At 44.1% G+C, this 7114-nt stretch overlaps 1 pseudogene; it reads right to left on the reverse strand.

The window, feature by feature from the left end:
- Positions 1-597: 597 nt before the first annotated feature.
- Positions 598-2355, reverse strand: LOC147708275 (GREB1-like protein pseudogene; annotated as a pseudogene).
- Positions 2356-7114: the final 4759 nt, after the last annotated feature.

Here is a 7114-nt window from a genome sequence, read left to right on the forward strand (position 1 = left end):
ACTCAGCTGAGCCCTAGCTGTGGCCATCGAGCCCCTATCCGTAGAACTAAGGGACTCCCCCAGGACGCTGGCGCCTATTTTCCTGCGTCCAAGTGAAATTCAATATCCTCACCACCGATAGAGGCTTATGTAATTTTTAAACCAGGCAAAACATTCATTTAAGTCCTGAAGATGATCCCTTTATAATTTGAGCACGGATCGAAACGTCGACTCCTCTGAGTAGACATACTTTTAAGGAATTATATCTATGTCTGTATGTACTACTTCAGGAGATACTGCCAATTGTGATTTAAAACACTACCCTGGTTGCTCATGCCCTTTGCCTGAAACACCTTTTCTTTTCTATCCTCTCTCTCATCTTTCTCCGGTACGGTACAGGATTGTGCCTTACTGCAATGAAATGTTTGTTGCATGATTGTATTCAGAACTAAAAATAATTCATTTGATTAATAGATTCCCTGTCCGGCTGGACAAGGGAGATAAAAATATAGGAGCCTATTGTGGTCTATATCACATTGTTGTAATACTTCATTTACGCTTAGGACCTTTGTTTCCCAAAACTTAGCTGATACCCATGGTCCATAGCTACCCGCTGGGTTACCCTTGTTCTTTCAAAAAATTAGCAACGTCAGGGGCACGTAACGTAAGAGGGACTAAGCCGAATGCCTTCCCTATGAGCTGCCCCGGCAATGCCAGTGACTTTACGATGCCTTTGTTTCGTGGCACAGACAGGTCCTGGATCAAACTCAGGTTAACAGCAGCAACTCCTTTGGCTGGACTGTATGAGGTGCACTCTGTCTGCATAAAGCCTGACTTGTACCCATTAGTCGTTTCACTTTCTGACGTTGAAGAAGGAGACCATGAACAGTTGGGTTTCGTGGAATGGCTACCTGCAGGCGAAAGCCGACATCTAAATTCTTCTCTATTGCCTTTCCAGCAGATGAGGGGGCCCTTTGACAGAGCTCCTTGGGAGTTCCTCACTATGTAGTACTTTAAGTGCTTCTTCTTCTTCGGCTGAGTTGTGAGCTTCAAGTTGATATGGTTCGAGAACTCCATGAAATATCGAAATCCCCTCTCACCACAACCTACGCAGTTTCTGGAGAAACCTAGAAGTGCATTTTTTCCATTGTCATCTGGTAGAAACCGTTTGTCAACAGCACTCACCAGTATGTGATCAGGAAGATTTGGGGCCAGGTGTAGGTAATTTTATTTTACCACTTCTTAAATACCGAATCATACCGATTCGGTATTTAAGAAGTGGTAAAATAGAGGGGGGGGGAGATGTAGGTATTTCAGATTCGGTAAATACCGAATCGTTAAGATTCGGTATTTACCGATTCTGTAAATACCGATTCGGTATTGCCCATTGATTCCTATGGGCCCTGAAGCCCATAGGAATCAATGGGCAATACCGAATCTGTAATTACAGATTCGGTAAATACCGATTTTAGCAAGGGTGCAGGGGGTGTCACTTTGACACCCTCTAGCACCACAAAGATGGGCATGTGTGCCATGTGGCACACAGACATGCCCTAAGGGCATGTCTGTGTGTCACATGGCACAGGTGTGCATGCACACATGTGCATGCACACCTGGATTCGGTATTTTACCACCCAATTGGATTGGGTGGTAAAATACCGATTCTTAAAGCCCTGTGGCACTCTGACATGTGCCAGCTACATCTGCATTTACAGAATCTGTATTTTACCGAGTCTGTATTTACCGATTCGGTAATTTTACCGAATCGGTAAATACAGAATCTGTAAAATACCGATTCTGTAAATGCATGCCCTACATCTCAAAATCCAATTACCGGTCGGTAACGGCCGAATTCGGCCGTTACCGACCGGTAATTGGTCACCTACATCTGGCCCTTGGTGTTTTAGCTCAGACCAGAAGAAACCCTGCTGGTACCTCGATCTGCTCCAGGCACACTGACACCAACCGAAGGTCTTTTCCAGCGAGACAAAAACCGTCTGTTGTGCAAGCAGCTTCTGGGGCTTGTTTCTGGGCGTATGGGAGAGGTGGGCTATTGGTATCAGACAGGTCTTCCTCTTCCTCCTATTCCTCTATTTCGGAGACCGTCTGGCCGGTGGTAAGATCGAAGCTGCCGTTCTGCGTGCATCAGTGGCCAAGTTTTTTATTCAAGTCCTCCACTCTGGGCTTCACGTCTGAGCCAAAAGTAGATACACAGTTACCTTCTGGGGTGAGAACAGGATGTTCGGGTTCTAAGTAGAGCGGAGAAAAAAACCGCTTTGGCACAACACTGCTGCACCGGAGCGACGCCTCAATGGAATTGTGAAGTGCTTCCTCAAAACGGGCAGATTTAAGTTGCCCAAGAAATGAATTCCCCATAATCTACTGCCAGAGGTTTCAGTCTGTTGAAAATGCATTCATCTTGGTTTCGGGGAGCCGGCCATTAGAGAGGCCCGAGGCCAAGTTGCCTAAAGCCTTGGCTATCATACACCGCCTGGGAGCTTCGAGGCTGTAGCCGGCTAAAGCCTGATTTAGATCCCGATGCTAGCAATGTTCCATTCAAGGAAATTGCTGCCTTGGCGGCTGAAATGCACTATCTCACTTTAGAACAATAGTGTTACATTCTCACGGAAGGAAGCTCATTTAACGACTTCCCCTGCACTCTGCATGTTGGACTCTGATACTTAAGTTTGATTGTTGGTAAGGACAATCTCTGTTTTTGTATCTCCGTCCCACTTTCAAAAAGGCCCCTGTGCTTGGAGTTGTTCAGAATCCTTTACCATTCCCCCTCCTGCTTGCCTTGCAGTCATGAATACAAATAGTAACCTACTGCATAACTTCTCAGTCAAGAATCTTTATTCGATTTAGTTAAAAATCATACAAAGAGATAAAACATTAAAATACAAATAAAGACTATTTACAATATCATACAAATCAGTGCATACCACGGGGTACAGTTCCATACTATGTATGAAAGGAGTGAGTTAATTCATTTTATGCAAAATTTAAAAACAATAAAACTCATTTAGAGGGGCCCATTACTATGTTGCATTTTTTTAGTTCTAACTGCCGCCACCAAGAAATTTGCCATGCAAAATGTAATACGGATCTCGTTCAGTGATTGAAGATAAAGCAGGGCTGGTCTCACCTGCGTGAACCCAACCTCCTTTAACACAGGCAACAGATATTTTTTCCTAGGCCCTAAAAAACAAACCGCAAAACATGACGAAATGCATGGTGTCGTGAACGGAAAAATTATCACAACAGGGAGGGGCTAATTCTGGTTTTTCCCAGGTTTTAAAATTACCCAGATAAAAATGTAATAAATTAAACCTAAATTTTGTCAGGAGAAACCTATGAAATGGCTTTGTAACAACACAAAGGTAAGGTGCTAGTGCAATGGAATTTACAAGCGAATAGTGTTTCCTCACTGCAGGTTTCTGCTGTTCCCTTTCCTCACGCCCCACTGTTGCCCTACTCATGAACTGCTTCTTGATTGTATCTACATCCTGTTTCTAGATGTCCAGAAGGTATGTGAAGAGTTCCGGGCGACCCAGATCTGAAAAAGACTTCTTCAGGTAGGCCAACCATGGCACACTTTTGGAATGGTCCATAGACATGACATCAGTCATAATCTTATGATTAAGGGACATTCTTCATTGAGCCACGTCTTTAGCCAAAAGATCAAGGGTGCCATGTTCAGTCTATCAGTGACGAAATCTAGGCCCACCTCCATATTTTATGGAAAAAGTCTGGGTGGACTGTGGGACAGACAGGAGGGAGCATATAAATCTGTTTTCCGCCTTCTGTATCGGTTCAAGCTTTACATAACCCCATAGGGGTGAACCGTATAATGCCAGTGAAACAGATTTACTATTATACATTTTTAAAAGGGCTTCCATCGGCCTAGCTCCCAACCTATTTGCAAATCCCATGAGGGCTGCTGATGATCATAACTTCTGATATCTCATCCTCATGTGTGGTCAGCTTCCAAAAGGACGATTGGACCTGAGGCGCTCTGACATCATAAAGCTAAAGCAAGATGTTGTCTGACATGAGGGCCACTTTGTTGCCTAACAAGCAGCAGGATACATTTATCTTGGTAATGAAATGAGTAGCAGTGTAGACAGGATGCCCAAATGAAACTAAAATTGTAAGATTAATGAAATTAGGGCATTTTTTGAGACTTCTTAATTTGTATGAACGTAATTTTGAGCATAAGTCTCAACTTCACTATTGCTGAACAGGTAGGAATTGCCTACAATGATGATGGTGAACATGCTATTCATAGCTTTTATTATTCCAATTAACTGTAGCATAGCCCTTCCTTGCTCAGTATATCAGCTGACTTAATTGCTACTGGTGTGTACCATATCCTAAAACAAATGAAGTGAGATGGGTACTGTGATGGTTTTAACCTCTATCAAGAAGGGAGGTATTGAAAGTTTACTTGTGCAGAATTATAACTCTTCTAATTGGAAACACACTTCTCCCAAAACAGTCTATAGTTGGTTACTATTTATTTCTTACAGACCGGACAGTTGGAGTGTATCACTTATAAACAATGAAGGAAGAACTAATCAGTCCTGGAATACAGTCTTGGCTTAGAGTCTCTCAGGGTGGGTTTTCCTCTTCTAGCTGCACTGCTTCCACACGGTGACCAAGGCCGGTACTTCCCAAAAGGCAAATGGAGAAAAGAAAGGACACTACAGTCACTATCTGTCTGTTTTATCTATAGACTATGAGGTGCTCCACTTCACCAACATTCCGAGGTCACCACAAGTAGTGAGGTAGAAAGGGTACCGGTTGGGAACAGGTAAAGGGTATAGGGTTCTTGGGTCAAGGGTGTGCCAAACATGTACTAGCAAGTGCCCTCATTTGCGCCAAAACCCCCACAAACCCTTTCCCTCCAACCTCCTTTTCCACCCTTCCCTCCACGTCACTTGCCTGGCGGTACGGTCCCCTTGGACCATAGCATTGGGTATCTCGGTGTCCTGTGCCCTCCAGGATCTACCGGATACAAGCGCGGTGTATGTTGGAGGCTCTCTCTCTTCTTGAAGTGTTGCGTCGACTTCTGCGGGTCTTCCGACAATCTCCTCTCCACGTCCACCGCCGCTCCGCTCTTCAGCCGCTCAACACCCTCCTTCGTGTCCTCCTCTCCTCTCGCCGCGTTGCTAATCACCCCCGACTCTCCACACCTGGGGTAACCCTCGTTCCGCTCCTCCACTCGTCTGTTCTGTCTCTCTCTCCTCCCCGCGAGAGTGGACCGTTGGATGTTGAGCCGAAGGGCGCCCAGCCGGGCGCCATCTTGAAGTTCTCGGCTTTCCCGTGTTCCTGCCAGCCTATATCACATTGCCTCTCTTCTTGGGATGGACGATCGGGCCATTCTGACAAAGGGAACCTGGATAAGTACAAAGAAAAAAGAGTTCCACAGCGGATCTAACAACCAGCACCTCTATATTCCAATCCCTCAAATGTCCAATTTTAGTTGTGCTGAAAACCTCCAGGACCTGCTGCGGTTTGGTCCCACTGGAATTCCAGATGAATACTTCAGAAAAAGAGTGGAGGCAGCACCAAGTATGAAGTAGACCAGGACCACGTTGTATGAAAAATATATTTTCTTTTATTTGTTCATTTTGTTCGTGTGCAGACCTTAATAAGCTGCTACCACAAATGCTCCATGTATCCTGTTACCTTTTCTCGACCGAATCCGTCATGGGGACACTGCAGTAACAGGATACATGGAGCATTTGTGGTAGCAGCTTATTAAGGTCTGCGCACGTGCCTGACATTGGACGCTTAGTTTACATTATTTTTTGGAAACATTACCCCCTTGGTTAATCGTGTCATTTACCCAAAGGCCCCTGACGTGTGTATAACATTATCTGGATATCGGAATTTTGATATCGGCATCCATACTATTGTATTGGTCAAACTGTTACATCTACGTCATTTCGTCGCTTCAAGATCTACTAACATCTCTGCCCTGACGAAGCTCCCATGGTTGGGGAGCGAAACGCGTTGGCTGTCTTAAAAATGAACAAATAAAAGAAAATATATTTTTGATACAACGTGGTCCTGGTCTACTTCATACTTGGTGCTGCCTCCACTCTTTTTCTGAACCTGGATAAGTAGTCCACATTTCCTTGTAATTTTCCTGGTATGTGTAAAGTCTGAAAGGAAAAAGGTTGTAAGGCCAGGAACCATCGTAAGACTTTAGCATTGGTATCCTTATTAGTGGCTAACCATGTCAATGGGGCATGACCTGTTACGAGGAAGAAGGTACGTTCTAACAAATAGTACTGTAGGGATTCCATGGCCCACTTTATGGCAAGGCATTCTTTCTTCATTGTAGCATATCTGGTTTCTCTTGGGAATAGTTTCTGACTCAAGAATAGCACTGGCTTAAGTAGGCCTTGGGAATCTGGTTGTGATAGTACTGCTCCCAGTCCCCTATCTGACGCATCGGTTTGTAGTACAAGCGACTTCTTGTAGTTAGGACAAGTTAATACTGGGGCATGACATAATAATGTTTTTAAAGCCTCAAAACTATTTTCATGCGACTGACCCCACTTAATTTTGGCTCTGGAAGGTTTGTCTCTTAGTAAATCTGTAAGAGGGCTTGCCACTTCTGATAGTTGTGGAATAAATCTTCTATAATACCCCACTAATCCAAAAATAGCTTACTTCTCTTCTAGTGGTTGGTTTTGGAATATTTTGAATGGCTTCTAACTTATTTATTTGTGGTTTGAGGGTCCCCTCACTGATAGTATACCCTAAATAATCAATCTGATGAGTTCCCAATGTGCTTTTCTTTGGATTCATGGTCAGTCCTGCTTGATTCAAGGTGTTAAATAAGTTCTTAAGGTGTTCTAAATGAGTCTCCCAATTGGGGCTGTGTACTACGATATCATCCAAATATGCAACCGCATATTTTTGGTGTGCTAGCAGTAAAATGTCCATAAGCCTTTGAAAAGTAGCCGGAGCTCCATGGAGTCCAAAAGGCATGCCTTTAAATTAATATAACCCGGAGGGCGTTGAAAAGGCTGTCTTTTCTTGAGCTGACTGGGTTAAGGGTATTTGCCAGTAGCCTTTGGTTAAATCGATGGTAGACATGACCTGAGCCTCCCCCAATCTT

Source organism: Lissotriton vulgaris, chromosome 6 (assembly GCF_964263255.1).
Source record: "Lissotriton vulgaris chromosome 6, aLisVul1.2, whole genome shotgun sequence".
Lineage (NCBI taxonomy): Eukaryota > Metazoa > Chordata > Amphibia > Caudata > Salamandridae > Lissotriton > Lissotriton vulgaris.